The sequence below is a fragment of the Crocuta crocuta genome, unplaced genomic scaffold, assembly GCF_008692635.1.
Source record: "Crocuta crocuta isolate KB4526 unplaced genomic scaffold, BGI_CrCroc_1.0 scaffold119, whole genome shotgun sequence".
In the NCBI taxonomy this organism is placed as follows: domain Eukaryota; kingdom Metazoa; phylum Chordata; class Mammalia; order Carnivora; family Hyaenidae; genus Crocuta; species Crocuta crocuta.
The window spans coordinates 8,700,873-8,719,422 of record NW_027551562.1 but is presented as its reverse complement, the minus strand read 5'-3'; the positions used below and the strand labels follow the sequence as shown (position 1 = coordinate 8,719,422).

General features: G+C 57.1%; 1 protein-coding gene and 1 long non-coding RNA gene across 3 annotated transcripts in view; both read left to right on the top strand.

Moving 5' to 3' along the window:
- The window catches only part of AGO2 (argonaute RISC catalytic component 2), a 99,034-nt gene that overhangs the window by 28,136 nt on the left and 52,348 nt on the right, over window positions 1-18,550 (top strand). The gene's annotated exons all lie outside the window — the stretch shown is intronic.
- LOC144219866 (uncharacterized) lies at window positions 11,009-11,679 on the top strand. The gene is made up of 2 exons (XR_013331524.1): window positions 11,009-11,081; window positions 11,412-11,679. It is a non-coding gene; the product is annotated as an uncharacterized LOC144219866 (long non-coding RNA).

The following is an 18,550-nucleotide window of genomic DNA, read 5'->3' as shown; positions in this document are numbered from 1 at the left end:
TTACTCTGTCAGGTGGGTTTGGAGGAGGGGGGATCCGCCTGATTTGGGGAGTGAGTAGCAGCAATGATGGGAGGATAGTTGCACCCAGTGTGGCCGACTCAGGCGCAGGGGGAGAGGGCGGGCCGGGGGGCAGGGATGAGCAAGCCTGAGGGAGGGCAGGAGTCGATGTGGGACACAATCGAGTCTGCGCTGCGTGCTGGACGTCCAGCTGGAGGTGCTGAGGGGTTCCTGGGGCGCGTGGACAGGAGAGGCATCCGGCAGGGGTCGGGGTGTAGAGAGTGCCGGAAGCCAGGTGGCCGGGGGAGCTCACCAAGCGCGCGCTGCGGGTGGTTGGGTAGGTGGGTGGAAGGGGCAGAGCTGGGGAGCAGGTCCAGGGCCAAGAGGCAGGGAGGCAGGGGGAGCCGGCCCGCCCGCTGTCAGGTGGGCTCAGGGGGCCGAGGTCTGACCCAGGGATGCGACGACCTGGGGGCAGCAGCTCCATGCGTGTGGTGGGGACCCCGGCCCAGCTGCAGAGCTGGGGGACGGTTAGGAGTGAACACCCCAGTGGATCGGTGGTTGGGGGAGAGCGGGATCCAAAGACTGCTTTGTCCCCGGGGTCGGTCGGGGCTCACTTTTTACCCGTGAACATCTTCGTGTCTGTTCTCCAGGGTTTCTCCCTGCGCACACTTGTAAGTTGGGGGTTGTTTTGTTTCAGTGCCTCCGCGATGCTGTTCCTCTCTCGGGGGTGCCTCGCGGTCCAAGTCCGCTTCTGTCTAATCGGAGCTGCTTTCTAGCCGATGTATGTTTTCCTCTCCAGGATCTCTGTCTCTGTCTCATTTGGTTGAAGGTGGGAGTAAGTGCAGCGAGTCTGGGGGCTGTTGGGAACAGCCTGGTTGAGAGGGGAGGGTCACGGGGCTGGAGCCTCGTCCCTGATTTGGGCCTGGTCTGCAGGTGGAGGGCTGGGCCCGGCAAGGACACCATACTTCTCCCCAACGACAGATGCTCACGGAGGTGCGGGCCTGGGGCAGCTCTCTCTCTGCTTGTTTTCTTTCTTTCTTCTTTCCTTCCTTCCTTCCTTCCTTCCTCCCTCCCTCCCTCCCTCCCTTCCATTTATTGAGAGAGCGCATGCACAGGGAAGGGCATAGAGAGGGAGAGAGAGTTCCAAGCAGGCTCTGCACTGTCAGCACAGAGCCTGACGTGGGGCTGATCCCATGAACAGCAAGATCATGACCTGAGCTGAAATCGGGGGTCGGGCGCCCAACCTATGGAGTCCCCCCAGACGGCCCGGGAGCTCTCTTCCGACGGCTGTTACCCGAGCCAGTGAGTTGGAGGCTGGCGGAGGGGGCGGGAGGGGTGCCGGATGCTTGGCCCCGGGGCCCTGCAGGCTGCCAGAGTGCACGGAGGGCCACGGAGGCCGGCTGTGTCTAAGGTCGCGTGGGACCCCTCAGCAGCACAGGGTATTCATCGTGCGCAGGGCCCGTGTTCAGACCAGCACTGCATCAGCCCTGGATCACAGGGGAACCCACTTGTGCTCAGTGATCAACTCCTCCTTTTGATTTCTTTCTGACCTCAGAGGTGTTCCCTGCCCGTGAGCCCCGCAGGGCATCAGAAAGCCCATTTATTCTGGGGGCTTTGCAGTAAGATGCCCCTCCGTGCGCTGGGCTGTCTGCTAGTTTCCTCCACGTCCTTGAGTGGGGACACGATGGACAGAGGGCTCCCCGTTGAGCCTTCCTCAGCAACATGCATATTTAAGAGGTCCTCATGGGAACTTCTTTCTTTATCTTATTTTTTATTTTTTTTTTAATGGTGTGTTTATTTTTGAGAGAGTGGGAATGAGAGAGAGAGCAAGCAGGGGAAGGGCAGGGACATGCAGAGGAAGCCTGGTGCGGGGTTCGAAACAAGCCATGAGGTCATGACCGGAGCCGAAGTCGGAGGCTCATCCAACCTAGCCGCCCAGGCCCCCATCGTGTGGCCTTGTTTGTCGCGACGGGACTGACCGGCAGCTGGACATCTGAGCAGTCCACTGAATTGGGGGGACAGCACTGTGACCAGGCCAGGTCGGTGGGCGCTGTAAAAACTGTGTTTGTGCGGTTACCTGCAGCCGTGGGACAAGCCCTGCAGGCCGAGCGGTGAAGCCTCCGCTGCTGTGCTCAGGGTTCTCTGCGTCAGGAATTCGGGCGGGGGTGTGCTCTCTGCTCCTTCCCCCTCTCCCGGGAGGGAGCGAGTGGCTCTGGGCTGGGAGCATCTGGAGCCCTCAGCCCTCTCCACTCGCACGTCTGACAGCCGGGCTGGGTTGACCCCAAAGCCGCTTCAGCAGAGCCCGCTGGCCAGGGCGCCCGCGCGGCCTCTCTGTGTGGCTTGGGCTGAGCTCTTCGAGGAGGCGTGTCAGGAGGAAGTATCTGGAAAGCGGACATTCCCAGGGAGCCGGATGGGAGCTGTGCGGCCTCTCCTGACCCCGCCTCACGAATCCCCGGCATCGTTTCCATTTCTCCCCTGCTCTGCTGGTCGAAGCTGTACCAAGCGTGCCCAGGCTCCAGGGGAGGGGACGTGGACCCCAGCTCTCAAGGTGGAAGGAACTGGGTTGCTTTAAAACCGCCGCTGGGCTGTCCTTCGAAAGCAGTTAGGACCTGCTTCAGGTTGAGAGGCAGAGTCTCATAATGGGCGGTGTGGCTCAGGATGGCCGTCAGGCACTGGGTTGTCCTTCATGACAGTCCCCTCGTGTGTGTGCGGTCAGCTGTCTGCCGTCACACGTTGTAGCAGCTGGGAGCTCCTTACCCTTCCAGAGCCTTCCCAACCATCCTGTGCCAGCCAGGGAGCCACAGGAGGCCTGTGGCTTGCTTCCTGGGAAGAGTTCAGACTTGGGAAACAGACGCCGGAGTCCGGGTCCCGGCTCTGCGACTGTGCGACCTTGGCCAAGTCACTTCACCCGTGTCCATCTCTGTCTCTTCTGCAAGATGGTGGTACTCCGTGCCTTACCGGGCGTGTTGTGAACCTTACAGGAAAGGCGAGGTGCCGTTTGTCTGGGCACCTGGCACTTGGATTATTAGTAATCGGAAGGTGTTGCTGGGGAATGGCGATATCATTAGTAAGAGTCACACGCCGCACCTTCTCACAGAATTCTAGCAGGCAGTAGCCACCCAGAACCTGGTTTCCTTTCTCTGTGAACAAGTCTACATTTCTTGGGTCTTTAAGCCCCTGTGAGGCTGACGAATCAGCGTGCTGCAGGGGTCTGAAGAGAGAACACGCATTAACACGATGCCAGATGGCGGAGCCTACCGCCGAGCGCAAGGCTAATTAATTGAAATATCTTTGGAATGGATTCTAGCCCCGTCCCTCCTCTGTACCTGCAGGTTCTGTTGTTTCTAAGCAGCATCTTTGTAAAAGTAGCTCCTAACCAGGAGCTGCTCGGGTGGGGGGATGCAGTGGACTTTTAGACTCGTTTTCAGCGAGCTCGCTGCCTTCCTTCAGCTCTAGCCGTTGCCTGTGGGTCCGCGTAGCTTCACGTAGGCGCCCGTGTCTCCACGCAGCAGCTTCGCGGTGTTTCCGGGCCTGGTGTTTGTTTCTTCTCCTTTTGTTACTGCACTTGGTGCTGAAAAGTGGTTGAGGTGGTGATTTCAAGCCTCACTGTTGGGTTCTGACCTCAGAAGGAATCCTTCTAGTACCTCTTTGGTGAGAGTGATGTTTTCAGGAGATTTTTATTGGGTAACTTTTATTAGGGCCGAGAAGTCCCTTCTAGGTAGCCACGGGCTTTTGTCTGTTTACTTTTGCTTTGTGGGTCACAAGAGGGTCTTGATCTTCACACAACATAAGGGACGTCTGTGTGCACGCCATATAACTTCAGTAGTTTCAAAACAGGTTTTAGATGCTCGGGCCACTCCAAGGTGTGAGTTAAATATCTTGGCCAGACGGCCGCCGGGACTGCATACATAGTGTGAATTTAGATCCCTGTGAGTGTGGNTCCCGGGCGGGTGGGGGGCGGGCAACTTGAGTGAGCCTGGGGGTGTGTGGGAGGGCCTGCAGCTTGGCCCCAAACCTCTGAAATCCAAGGCGGATGGGCCGCTGGCGTTGGCGGTGTGCACACGTGATAGAGGCGTCCCCAGGCAGGACGTAAGTTGGAGAATGTGGCGCGTCGCCCTGTTGCTCTGGTTGGACACAGGAGCAGAGACGCCGGAGAAATAGCGCGGTCGGGTGGGTCTTGTGTGCCCGCCACGTCTGAAAGATCGTCCCGTCAGATGGCAGGGGCTCCAGATGGCTGTGGGCACTGCAGCGTTTCCAGGACAGACGACGGACAGGCTGGGGAGGGAGCGGGCGTGGGGAAGCCACGTCGGGGGCGCGCTGCGGCTCGCGGTGTGGCCCGTGTGCGGAGGGCACAGCGTCTCACTCGAACGGGGAGATGGCCGTGCTCTCCTGGGACGGCGCTCAGGCCTGGCCGGGAACGGGGAAGGACCGGGGATTGTCCTGGAGGGAATTCTAGCAAAGCGATTGGGTCCAACAGAAGGAAGTGTAAGGTCACGCCCGGTCGTCAGGATTGAAGCCGTGGTCCTTCTCCTAGGTTGGCAGTGGTTTAGAAGGAGCCCCTTCTTGGTGACTGACCCTAAACCAGCAGATTCCACTGAGTCCTGCTGCCCTTGTTAAGACGACCTCCTCTTCCTCTTCCTCCTCCTTCTAATGTTTATTTTGAGAGAGAAAGAGAGCACGCAAGTAGGAAAGGGGCAGAAGGAGAAGGAGAGCCTCAAATAGACGCCTTGCTGTTAAGATAGAGCCCAACACAGAGCTTGAACACGGGAACCTTGAAATCACCACCTGAGCCAAAATCAAGAGGCGGACGCTCAGCCGACTGAGCCACCGGGGCCCCCGTGTAACATACTTCTTTGGGGTGTGATGGCTTCAAAATGTCTGACAAAGCCCTGACTTTGTCCTCCGCAAAGGCTTGGGGGCTGTTGTTTGTGTCCCCTTCGCGCCCGCGCTGCCGCTGTGAGCGACTGAGCTGCTCTGTGGGGCCGTCGGTCCTCCCGGCCCTTGCCTTCCGCGTTGGACCCCGTAGAATAACTCGTGCAGTGTGCAGCCTGGGCACCTGCTCACCTGGCAGACCCCCGTCGGGCCCGTGACGCAGAGCCTTGGTTCTGAGTGACACGGGTTGTGTTAGCCGACGAGGGAGACGTGGGTTTCACTGCCTCGCTGGTAAAAATAGACATTTATTCTTTTCACGACAGGCAAGAAGCGAAGCCTTCACTCGGCAGCCCTGTGGGACAGAACTAGAATGTGTTTTTTTCATTTTTGAAATCATTTTTCTCTTCCTAATTCCTTGTCTCTTAAATTTCATCCGTCCTCACACACCGATACTGACGGGTCAGGTTTCCGTGGATTCGACATAACCCGCCTGCTGGTTGTTCTTAGTCTGTGACCCAAGTTAGGGCTCGAAGGCAGGGGTGAGCTCCCCTGGAAAGTGCCTTGGCTCACACAGCCGTCCTGTGGCCAAGCCTTCCTTCTAGAATAGCGACGGGGGGCGGGGGGGGACAGCCACACCCACCACCCGCAGCTCCCAGCACACCCAGGTCATGCCCGGTGCACGGGCGCACGTGTACAGAAGGTGCTTGCCCTGCGGTGAGATGCGCTCTCAACGTTATGCTTTCTGTTACAAAATGAATAAAATGTTGGTGGCTCCCTGTGTTTGGCGGTCACGGCTCTAGCTGGATCGTGGGGCTGTCTGTGCGGCAGCAGCGTAGATGCCGCGGCATCGGGAGGGGCAGCGTGCGCGTGGCCTCGGGACCCCCGCTGTGCCTGCTGGAAGGAGCGCGTAGTGAGGTGGGTTCGTGCCACCTCAAAACAGGCTCAGCCCTGTAGCCTGAAGGGGGGAAGGAGGAGGTGGAGCACGGGGCACGGTCATAAACGAGCGGAAATTGGTCTCCTAGATTTTTTTTTTTAAGTGTACTTTCAGCAAGAGTTCCCTTTATCTAGGATATAAAACCCAAATCGTGGCTTTAATCTTGAATTTGAAAATAATACGCTTACTTGCCGTCATGCAGAAGAGAACGGGGGGCTCTGGGCCACGACGTGAGGGCTCACGTCCCTGCGCAGGTCCCAGGCCCTGGCGGGCACCACGGGGCTCCTCGTGGCCACCAGCGTGGTCAGCGCCACACTTGCCGGCCCTGGCCAGTGGCCTGGTGGCCGCGCATCTTCTAGACGCCGGAGCCGTCTCCTCCAAGATGGGCCCCGCCTGTTTGCATCTGTGTGGCCGTGGACGAGGGGCTTCAAATATACGTGGGAATCTGCACACACCCACCTCACATCTCGAATTGGGCAACTTTTTCAGTCTCTCTGATTGTCTGTTAGGCGGGGTACTGACTATGCTTATCCCTTCTGAGTTCTTGTTGAACTTGGAAAATGTCAACCAGAGAAAAATAGAAGAGTAAACACCCATTTAACCTCCTTCCAAAATTTGTTCAAAATTGCCTTTGTAGGTTTTTAAAAAATTGCTTTATTATTGTTTTCCTTTTTTTTTAAGTTTAATGTTTATTTTTGAGAGAGAGAGAGAGAGAACACACACACACAGGTGGGGGAGAGACAGAGAGAGAGGGAGACACAGAATCTGAAACAGGCTCCAGGGCTCTGAGCTGTCAGCACAGAGCCTGATGCAGGGCTTGAACCCACAAACTTGTGAGTTCATGATCTAGGTGGAAGTCAGACAATCAACCAACTGAGCCACCCAGATGCCCCTATTATTGTTTTTCTAATAAGAAATATAATATGTCTACTTAAGAGAATTGAGGCATAAAGAGCAGAAAGATCACTTGTCATGTGGCCACTCAGAAATCCTCACTGTTGACCTTCTGTTTTATGAGCCTTCCACAAGTGTCCCGTCCCTACACCACATGTGTGCACGCGCGTGTGTAAGATGGGGCAGATGGGATTGCATCACACATCATTTTGGAACTTTCTCCCACTTCACAGAGCGTGGATCTCCTTCCTCGTAATAGTTGCACGTGTGCAGTGTCAGTACATAATTGCACTGGTGTATTTAACAGACTTCCTGCTGATGACATTGTCGTCTGTCGTTTGTTAGGTGAGCGTGACAAGTTCTGGAGTAAGGACGTAGGACTTGTGCGCATGTGTCTGCGTGTTTTAGGGTAAAAGCCTGCGTCTTGAGTTACTTCATCAAAGGGCATGTGATTTTAACCAGATTCTAAAATACACCTTCAAGACCAGCTAGCTGATATAATAAGAGTGATCATTTTCCCCAGCTCTTATAAATGCCAGGTAGGCAAAAAAATTACTTAGGATTTCAATTTGCATTTTTTTGAACGAGGGCTGAATATGCTTTCTGTTTGGCGGCTCGTGTTTGCTGTACACACGTGCTTTCCGTGTTCTCCCGTCGGAGTTTAAAATCGTAACGAATCTATATAAACCGTCTCGCCAGGCTTATGTTCTCAGGTTTATTATGTCACAACATTTTCTGAATTTCTTGGGCAGATCAGAGAAGCTTTAAAAATCCCATGTAGTCAGACTCGTTTCCTGTGACCTCTGCATTTTGGCTCCAAGAAAGAGAACATTCCCGCTCCGGAATTATAAAAGATTGTTCGATTTTAAAGTATTTCTTTGGATGTCTTTGTTTCATTTAGAAATGTTACCTATTTACAGTTTGTATCTGTTTGGAATTTATTTGGTAATAAGATGCAAGGGAGCTCATCTTAACTTTCCCTTCATTCCCTTCTCTCCTGTCCCACGACTGAAATGTCACCTTAGCCCACCCTGAATTGTCCTCATGGCCGCTCCTGACATGGTTTTCCTCCTGCCTACTTCTGAAGTGAGCTCCCTGGGGACAGGGACACAGTAGGTGCTCAGGGAGCACTGCACGGGCGGAATCGGACAGGGCTGGTGTATATGAGGCGCGTGGCCTGCGGCTGGGCACACAGTCAGACCTGTTTGGTGGCAGCTGTCCCTGTGCTCTCCTGTGCTAACAGAACGAACTTGGAGGCCCGCCTTACCATGCACTGTCAGCTCACTTCTTTCTTTTGAAACATGTGTTTGGCTTAAACATACCCACTGTCCACTTTCTCAGAAGGACTTGAGGCCGCTCGGCCTGGTGGCAGAGCCCATGTGCTGATAGCCGGACCCGTGCCGAGTCCGCTTGGTCTGTCCCTTACCTTCCCAGTGTCCCAGCAGTAAACCGGGGGCACGTGGTCCTTCCCACGGTGTTGGGGGAGAGCTTAAACTCATAGGCACAGTAGGAGGGGTAGTTACGGGTCTTCTGTTGGTGCTGAGACCTGGCCTTGGTAACCGGGATGGATTCATGGTGGTCAAAGAGCACACAGCTCCGATCTTTCTGCTTAGGAGGGATGGGAACAGGCAGAGGGTAGGTTGGACTCTCGTATGTTTGGGGTGATAGAAGGATTTAGGTTCTTGGGAGAACAGGATGTTCCCAAAGTATGAGAGCTGCCGTGTGAACACTCCCCTAGGGGTGACCACGTCGGCAGAGGGCTCAGCTGGACACAGTCTTTGCCCCGCGGTTCGCTGGCCTGGCGCCGGGTCACCCTCCAGGGCGCCCTGCTTCCTGTCCGTGAAGTGAGGACAGCTCGTGTCCGAGACGGTGGATGTGTGGACAGATGAGGTGCCTGGAGTGGCGTCCAGAGCGGAGTAGATGCTTGATCAACACAGCGTCTTTAGCTGAGACGGTGGAGACGGCTTGTAGAAGATGGAGTGACAGTCCTCACGTGGATGCTTCGTGTTTTTCCCGTAAGGCACTTGGCGTCGAGTTACAGATCAGTGGAGGTGTTTCTACCGAGAGTGAGTGTGGACACCGAGCCGTTGTTTAATTCACCTGTTGATTCGTTCCTTCCACGCTTGGCCAGCAGCAGACACAAGCCCTGCCCGGTGATGTGCACGAGCTGGCGGGAGAGGCAGTGACTGGTCAGAGCATCACAGAATAAGTAGAGTCACAGCTGGTGAGGAGACACACACACACGGGGCAGTTTTCATGTGTTCTCAGGGTTTGATGGTGTTTTAATTTTTTTAAATGAATGTTTATTTTTGAGAGAGAGGCAGAGTGTGAGTGGGGGAGGGGCACAGAGAGAGAGGGAGACCGAATCGGAAGCAGCTCCAGGCTCCGAGCTGTCAGCATGGAGCCCGACGCGGGGCTCGAACTCCTGAACCATAAGACCATGACCTGAGCCGAAGCCGGAGGCTTAACCGACTGAGCCCCCCAGGCGCCCCTCTCAGGGCTTTTGTAAAGTGCTCAGGTCGCGTGGCCAAATGTCCTGACAAGCTCTTGGAAGAACCACGTGTCCACGGAGCAGGATGGCAGTGGGCACTGGGGTGATTCACGTCTCACAAGTGTTTCCTCCACTCCTGCTTGTATTTATGACACGGCATCTGTAGTGTCGTTGGCCAAAGACAGACGGCGGGGCAGAGGGGACATCTCTGATGTGTGGGCAGCGTTTATTAAAACAATTTTTACAGGAAAATTTTCTTTTTACGGATCACAGGGGTGGCTCGGGGACCATTTCTCAGAGAAACAGTCCTTTAACTGATGGTTGGAGTTTCACAGAAGTCTATTTAAAAAAATCTTTTGTGGGTGAGGTTCTTGGAGTTTGCAGTGAAAATAAAGAATCATCTTGTTAGTCACTGGCGTGAGGGTAGTTGCATGTGTGTTTTGTACTTAATCCTCAAGTGTACGTATGTGTCACGCATTCTGTGCACGCCGTGTTGCTCACTAAAACGAGGTTAAAATATTTTTAGACTGTTACCCGTTCAACCACAGAAGCCGAGCGAGGCATTTTCGTGGCAATCCTCCTGCCGACTCNCTCCCCTCCCCCGGCCCTGGGCACCGGCCAGGGCCACACGGTCACCCGGGAGCACCTGCCTTGCCCAGCGCCGTGTGCCCTCGCCCCCAAAGCGACCCCCCACCCCCACCTGGGGTTGCCTCTCAGGGCCATTTCCTTGGGTATTGCCAAGATCCGGCCTGTGACAGATTGGAATTTCCCAGAGGGTTTTTACTGAGAGGAAGAAATGAAGACTTACAGGGACTGTAGCCCATGTGAAGGTGACACATTTCTTTTTGAATTTTTTTAAATGTTTTATTTATGTCTGAGAGAGAGCGTGAGTAGGGGAGGGTCAGAGAGAGAGGGAGACACAGAATCCGGAACAGGCTCCGGGCTCCGAGCTGGCAGCACAGGGCCTGACGCGGGGCTCGAACCCCCTAACGTGAGATCATGACCTGAGCCGAAGTCGGACGCTTAACGACGGAGCCACCAGGTGCCCTGAAGGTGGCACATTTCTAGAGAAGCTCTGTGACTCTTTGGTTGGCTGCCTTCCTTGCAGGGCCATTCCTCCGCCACCTTGTCTGCGAGCTGCCCAGGTTTTCGGCTGGGTCCTTGCCCTCCTCATCCTCACTCGGGGGGAGGCGGTGGGCACACGTGCCCGAGGGACGGGAGCAGAAGCGAGTGCCTCCCTAGGGTGTGGACACATCTTCCTGCTGGAGGAAGGGAAGGGGTCACTTCCCGGGGGACCCCCTGTCAGGGTCTGCATCGACCTTGGGGTGTCCTGAGCCCACTGCCCTCTGGGCTGTCCACCTAGCGGGGCCAGCGGAGTCCTGGGCACAGACACCTGGTTCCGGCGGCCTAGGCAGTGACCCCGCACCCCTGCCAGCCTCCGCCCACCTCAGGGACGCCCCCACCCGCGCAGGTCGGGGGGAGGGGGGCTGGCACCAGGGCACTGACAAGGTGTGCACGCAACCCGGACCGCGTCCCAGCCGGGCTCTTCTCGGCCGTGGTGCCCCACCGGGCTGTCCGCACACAAGTACCTCGTCTTGGCGTTGGGCCAGAGGAAAACGCATCTCCCCCGGAGCTTGGCCGGGGCCCGGTTTTGTTTTTGTTTTTGCTCACAGCTGGCTAGTAGGTCGCCCGGGTCTAACACTGCAGTTCTGCAGAGAGTGTGTCATTTTATTTTACCCCCAGCTGACAGCAGCAGATGTTCCTGTCTGCATTCTCAGCGCTTCATTCTGAGAATGCCTCCATTCATTTCACCAGGAAGGCTGCCGTGACTGTGTGGAACGTAGCTCAGTTGGCCGGGGCGGCCCTACGCGGGACCCGCCGTGTGGACAGCAGGTGGATCCGCTGCCCTCTGCCCTGGGGGCGGCAGGAAGGGCTGGTCCCACGGCATCTGCGTTCCGGGCTGTGCCCAGCGACTGTCAGAGCCCGTCCTTTTCTAGCCTGCGGTGAAAGCAGGCTGTGCGGGAGACCCCCGGCCCCGAGGGTGGTGGCGCGGCCCTGCTCGGCCACCGCCTGGCCGGGACCCTCGGCCTGAGCTCCTGTTGCCTCTCAGGAGCTGTCCAGAAGCCTGAGGGGGCTGACGCCTGGGTCGGCTTGGCCCACGTTGTGGCTCAGAAGGGCTGGGTGGCCTTGAGCTATTTTTGTCACTTTCTTTTGCCTCCATAGTTTCTGGCCAAGGCCCCACGTCGTGCACGCGGAATTCTAAGAGGAAAATAGAGACTACATGATGTCGGGTGCTCGTGCTCACTTCAAGGTTCTGTATGATAGCTTCGTGGTATTTGGTGGCAAGTCTTTAAATACCCTGGTCCCCATGGGCCAGACTCCCTCCAGTGCCCTAGGCAGCCCCACGGCGAGTGCACATGGAGACACAGCTCGGCTAACAGGAGTCCGAGGCTTTGGTTCGCTTGCCAGTAAACAAAGCTGCTTAATTGAAGAGCCAGACTCTGTATTTATTTAGTGACTCTGTGATAAAGATTTTTCTAGACGAACATTTAAGTCCCCCAGGAGCGAAGGGTCACACGGGTCTTTTTGTTTCTGGAAGTGCTGTACTCCTAATACATACGATGTAAATNGGTGGTCTGTGACTCAGAGCAGGTTGGGGCAGAGGAAGGGTGAGTGACTCTCTCCCCTCTGTTTCCACGGTGACTTCCGGCCCCAAATTCTGCTATTTATTATGTGTCATCTGTGGTTGGGGATGTTGCTCTTGGCCTGGTGGCGTGAGCCAGACGGGCTGGGGGGGAGGGGGGCCGCGGCTGCAGCGAGCCCTCATCTGCCTAATGGGTCACACAGGGTTTTTGCAAATTCCGTTCCAGGCGCTCAGGCCTTTAGAAAATAGCAGAAATGAAGGGCTTCTCTGAGCAGTCATGCTTGTCCCTGCTTGCTTTCCATGCTGGCCGCCAGACAGCCTTGCCGGGGACGACTCCGTCCTTCCCCCTCGTACCCCCAGGTGAACAAGCAGAGCCGTGAGGTCCTGAGCCCCCACGTAGCTTTGGCCCTGGGACACAGCTCGGCCTCAGTTTCAAACACGAGGCTGTGCTGTGAGGCCGTAGCAGGGTGTCTGGTTTCCGATTCCCAGCTCGGAGCCCCTGCCTGGCTGGCGGCCTGTGAGCTGGTTGTCACGGCAACCAGTAAATTGTGAGCTCACATCACGTCAGGGACGGATGCGGCGCCGGGGCGGCCATGGAGACAGCCCAGTTCTCGGGCCGCCGGGTGCAGCGCCGTCAGCAGGACCCTCCCCGTCTGCAGGCCCGCAGGCCCGCCCACCGCCACGGCCACAGACACCGTCTTCTCTCAGAGACGGGGCCCCCTGTCCCCTTAGAGCAGGCGGCTCGCAGGCATTCGGGGTCACGAACCTCTTTGTCAGTCTGGTGAAGGTTATGGGTGGATCCCTTTCTAGAAGAGTGTTTTTCAAGGCACAGAACGAAATCTGTAGAATGACCAGGAAAGCCGGTCAGGTGGAAAGACAGCTATCAAAATATGAAAACAGCTGTCTTCACATTCCCTAACAGGTCTAGCAGCGGCCGTAATAAGCATCATGATTTTGAAGTAGCAGTGAGTTTGAACTTGCTCTGTGGTGTCGGTAGTGGCCTCTATGTGACACGAGCGTCCCCCTGTCTCCACGTGTCACAGGTGATGTGGGTCGTGTCCGTGTTCATAACGGAAGATGTGCTCCATGTCCTGGAGATCCGTCCACTCTCACTGACCCTCTGCGTTGGCCGTGTGGATCCTGAGACCTCGGGGGTGCGTGCTCACCATCGGGGTGCTGGCCCAGGGCACTTGGCCTGGTCACGACCGGTCCTGGGACCACTGGTGGCCGGACTCAGGCCTCAGGAAGCCAGACCAGCGGCCCAGATGAAGGCCGAGGCAGAGGGCAGGGAGGCTGACACACGCTGCCCCCCGAACCTGCCTTCCACGCTTGCTGCGTGTGGCCGCGTGTCCTGGGGTGCAGAGGGGCCTCGAAGCTCGCTTGTTTCTCAAGAAGGCAGGACATGAAAAAGAAAACAGAAGTCTGGTGTAAACCAGTGGGGAAGGAGGTGGAGCTGGGGTCGGGGTGCTGAGGCGTGGGGAGTAGTGCCTCATTCCTGTAGGGCCTGGCCTCCTGGGTTCTCCCAGCGGGCGTGCGCACGGCTCCTGGCCGGGTGCTGGGGCTGATGGCCACGTGTCCTGGAGGGCACTCAGCGCGGTACTTGACGGAGCCCAGGGCACCCCAAGGCCTGGCTTGCTGTGTGGGGGACCTGAGCCGTGAAGCGATGGCGTGCCAGTGGCCAGGAGGCCTCTGACCTGCTGGGCGGGGCCGCAGGGAGGGCGGAGATGATGCACTGTGGCAGGGGCCGGTGAGGCCGGCAGCAGCCCTGCGAACAGGGAGGTGGCGGGAGTGCGCTGTGAGCACCGTCCTGTAGGTCTTCAGGCCTGGAATCTGGGCTCAGACCCCAGTCCCGTTCCTGCTCTCTTGAGAACCCTGTGCACCTTAAGGGCAGGGTCCGTGCATGGCCGGGGCTACTGCCTGCAGCCTGGGGCCAGACAGAGGAGATGAACTGGTCAGCGAGTCCATTGTTCTCCAGGCTGGGAGCCTGGATCCTGGGCCAGCGAGGGGTGAAGATGGATCCAGAAGGCTGTGTTTTGGTGGGGGGGGATGTTGGGAGGGCACAGGGGGAAGGCAGATGTGGAGGGCGGCCGTGGGAGGCGCTGGCTCCGGGAGGGGGGCGGGGGGGGGGGGCTGTGCCCCGAGCCCTCCTGTGGCCCCTGCTCCTCTCGAGGCTATAGGAAGAGGTGTTCCTACGTGGTGGTCAGCACAGCACTTCATTTTTTAAGTGGAAATTTGGAACCCACTGAAATGCATCAGCAGGAGACGGCTCGCTGAGTGGTGTGGTCGTTACAGGCTCATGGTGGAGAATCGCATAGCACGACGTTAAATGGAAGCGGCCGGGCACAAACCGCGTGCTTGTGTGTTAGCACGTGTGCACCGCTGTGTCACATGGGCCTGTAGAAGAGGGATGATCTCCGGCGGCCTCTATTTCTTCGTACTTTTCTTTATCTTCTGTAATAGAAACCACAGTAGACGAAAGCAGTCGCCCAGTCTGTGCGTACCTGCAGGCAGGGACACAAGACACTTGTGTTCAGGGGCCATCACCTACAGGTGCTGCTTTAGAGAGTGCTCGGTGACCTCCAGCCAGGTGAAGAGGGCAGGTGAGGGGCGGGGGTCCCGGGTGGCCCCTCCCCCACAAGCTTTGGTTATCTGGTCCTTGAGGAGACAGTGTGCCTGTGAGATTTTTCTGGAAGGGAGCCACCTTCTCCTCTCGGAGGGGCTCATAGCCGTGCGTGAGGTCTTGTTGCAGGGCCCTGCCAGTGTGGCCAGCCGTGTCTCCTCTCCCCCAGGGACTGAAACGTGCCCCGCTCCGGCCACAGTGCTCGTCGTATACTGAACGGGTGCCAGGATCTCTCCGGGCCCGCGGTTCTGCGGCCTCCCAGCTCCGGGGGAAGAGTGGCAGTGACCATGCGGGCTGAAGCCTGCGCCCGGGCCTCACGCTGGGGTAGGGCATCGCGCTCTCGCTCCACGGCAGGCCCCGTTCCCGCCGCCCAAACCCGCCTGCAGCACCTTCTGGGCACGGCGGGCACCGGAGCCCTCCCAGCCCCTCCCCTGCGTCTGTCCCGTGCCTGCAGGTGTCACCCCAGCTCCTGCACTGTGAGCCCAGAGCTGCTGCCCTTCTCGGCCTGCCTGCTGGGGGTACTTAGGCATAAGTACCCACAGCAACATAGCTCCTGCTGCTCACTGAGGCCCCACCTGGGACCTGGCCACTCGGCTTGCCTGTCCTTACCGCTGGGTGGAGGGTCTGTCGCCCCTGCCACACTGAAGGGAGTGAGTTGGATGTAAGCAGGGCCCAGAGAGAAAGTTCTTAGCAGGGCCGCTGCTGAGGCTTGTCCACGTGGAGGCCTGTGCGTGTAAGCCCTGAGCTGCTGCGGCGCCTCCTTCCCGGCCCCCCGTTGGAGAACGTGAGGCAAACCTTCACTTGTCCCCTCTGGTCACCTGTCTCTCATCCTGGGTGCCAGCCCTTCCCTCGTTTCTGTCCCTTATGGAGGGTGGGGGGGGACGGGAGCTCCCCCTGCCGAGGGGGCTGCCCTGGGACCCTCTGCTGACAAGTTGGTGACAGTCTGGTCCTTGTGGGGGGGGTTTCTTTAGGACCAGCGCTGTCCGGCAGAAGCCTCGCTTCAAACGCAAGGGGAAGCCCGCCTTCCGTGGCTTCTGTAAAACACACCCAAACTTCCTGCTCGCTGCGCCCCAGTTACTCATACAGGAAGTCGATTACTCATTCACTACGCTTCCCTTTCACTGATTGAGATGCGGCTCTAAAAATGGATCTTTGAAACACGTGTGCTCACTTTTCAGCAGGAGCCCCGCGCACACTCAATGGCCCGTGTTACCTGACGCCGTCAGACTCGGGCTCCCTGCCCCCAGGACCCGCTCTGGTCGGGAGTGGGGGCTGGCAGATGAGCCAGTGACAGATGGACAGCTGTCCACACACCCCCCACACCCCCACCCCCCGCAGCTGAGGTGTCTTCCAGTTGCGACCATCTGGGGCTCCCCGGTGAGAAAGGAGGGGCCGCCATCCTGTCCCCCCCCCCACGGGGTCCTGCCCCCCAGTGCAGAGGTAGGACCGACCAACGCAGATAGATGGGGGACGAGGCCGCTTGCGGGGGGCAGAGGGTGCAGGCCTGGGCGGCTTTCGCAGGAAGGTGGCACCGGATTTCTCAGTGAAGGATGGAGAAGATTGAGGGGGGGACTCGCGGTGGGGACGATGGCCCAGGCTGGCCAGCATGAGCACAGCCGGGAAGGAGGTGGGGTCTTCCTGCAGCGCGGGGCTGAGGGCCAGGTCCCTGCTGTCGGGCAGGCAGAGCCACGGCCGGCTCGCGGGGTCTCTCTGGTGAAGTTCCTCCCAGATCCTGCTCCTCCCGGGCTGTTACTTGGACTCTCACCTACTCCATGGATGGTGACGGTGCCCACGGCCACCTCCAGAGCATGTGCTCACCAGTACCCGGCTTGGGGTTCTCCCCCCCCCCGCCGCCTGTGGCGTATCTGCAGTCAGACTCTGTTCCTCCTGCAGAACTGGTGAGGGGAAGGAGGCCGCGGGCCGGGCGAGCTTGGACAGTTAATCTCCAGGCGATACTGGAATGAGTTTTCAGAGTCATCTGTGTCAGCTGAGATGAAGGTGTGTGTGCTCTTCCGCATTTGGTTTTCAGGCTGGAACGTTATCCACCTGTTGGGGCCAAGAGCTGACGTCCCGCGAGGGTGTCCTTACCCCCACGTGCCATGCCGTCCCTTCCCCACGCACTGGTGCTGCCGGGCGCTGGCACCGGGTCCTCTCTGGCATTTGCTTTGTGAGTCCTGCTTGCCCTGGCCCTCGACAGAGCCTGACTCCCCGCGAAGTAGGAGTGAAAATGGATCCGAGATCTCTCCTCGGTTTGAGGCTGGGCAGGAGGGCGTAAAACTCGGGGGCCTCGGGGCGCCTGGGGGGCTCGGTCGGTTCCTGTCAGACTCTTGGTTTTGGCTCAGGTCATGATCTTGCGGTCCGTGGGTTTGAGCCCCACATCAGGATCTGTGCTGATGGCACAGAGCCTGCTTGGGATTCTCTGTCTCCTCCTCACGGCCCCTCCCCCACTTGTGCTCACTTTCTCTCCAAAGAAATAAATAAACTTAAAGAAAAAAAAAAACCTGCTGGGGCCTCTCCCTAGTCTGCTCTGAAAACTGTTAGAGCTTTAACTTGTGATTGTGTATTCTACACGCCTTCCCATGAGCTCTCAGTATTTTCATTATTAAAAGCTAGAAGCAAAGAAGAAATATCCTGTGAAATTATATATTTCATGAATATGTTACCGTTGCGTTTTTTTCCCCACTGCTTTCATTAATACAAGTCAGTAACACAAACCCGTGGACAGTTTTCCGTGTTTGCCGTGGCAAATGTTGTAGGAGTAACTCGCACTGTGGAGGTGGAAGAAACCAGCTCGGCCAGAGAAATGGGCTCTCGGTGTATCTGTGGCTGCGGTTAGAGTTGAGGTGGGTAAAATCACCACGTGTTAAGCCGGGGTGGATGGCTGCTGGTGGCAGGCGGAAGTCTTGACTCAGGGTTGGGCCCCTCCGCTCCCTGTTGCTGTGTGAGCCGTGAACAGCTTCACTTTTCAGAGGGAGCACCTCTGCTCCGTGTCCGTGACGCACAGTTGCGTATGTGAAAGCCCCTTGTAGCCTGGAAAGCCCTCAGTGCAGATTGTGTTCTGGTTCCTGAAACGGACCATGGGCAGCAGATGCCGTTGGCTCTGTGGCTGGTCGTTTCCTGGGTCACAGATGTCACTTCTGTGCTTTAACTGTGCTTCTGTATTCTCAAGACTCCCCTCGCTGGCTGCACGTCTGCCTGGGAGCAGGGACCATGTGCTCGCGGGCTCTGCTCGGGGACAGAGCTGGGGGAGAGTGGAGCCCACTCCCGGACGTGTTCAGGGCCCGTGGTGTGAAGGATCGCGTGTGGGCTGCGCTTACGAGGAGTAAACGCGCCCAACCCGTTCGATGACACTCACACGCTGTCCTGGGCTCCATGCTGAATGTGGAGCCTGCTTCAGAGTCTCTCTCTCTTCTTCTCCTCCTCTCCCCTGCTCACTCTTTCTCGCTCTCCAAAAAAAAAAGTGCGGCAGTAACTCACTGGTTGTGTATTTGCTGTGTACACTGTAGCTCCTTCTTTGAACATGAGAGACTAGAACGACGGGGCGGTTGTTAATCATCAGAAAAGGAGACAATGCCAGCAGGGTACCCCCCGCACGTAACTAAAGGGCCAGAATCACCAAGGTGGTGTCCCGCCTTCGTTCCTGTGCAAGCCGCTAATTTAATCAGGGAACGTTCCCTCCCCCCACCCCCACTCCTATAGACAGTAAAAAGACATTTCACCCCAACTCCAATTTTCAGCAATTCTGTTAATAAAGTTCAAACTGCGGCTTAGGAGAAAGCCAGTTAAATATTTTTCCAATAACAGAATACTCTTAATTTTTGCTCACATGTCTTTTTTTTTAATCCTCCTCATTAAAAAAAAAATTCCACATACTTCAATCCCTCCTGACATTTACTGGAAACAAAACTATGCTACTAAAAATAAGCTGTTTTTATGGCATTTCTGACCTAGAAAAACTCAGAGTCCTCAAATTATTTGTTTTCTGTCTTGTTTTCGATGAGAGAATGAACATGTTTAAGGGTTACTAATCTCACTGACTCACACCATCCGGAAATCTCCAGTCTGTCTCACTGAGCACCTATGACCCCCGAGCACGTA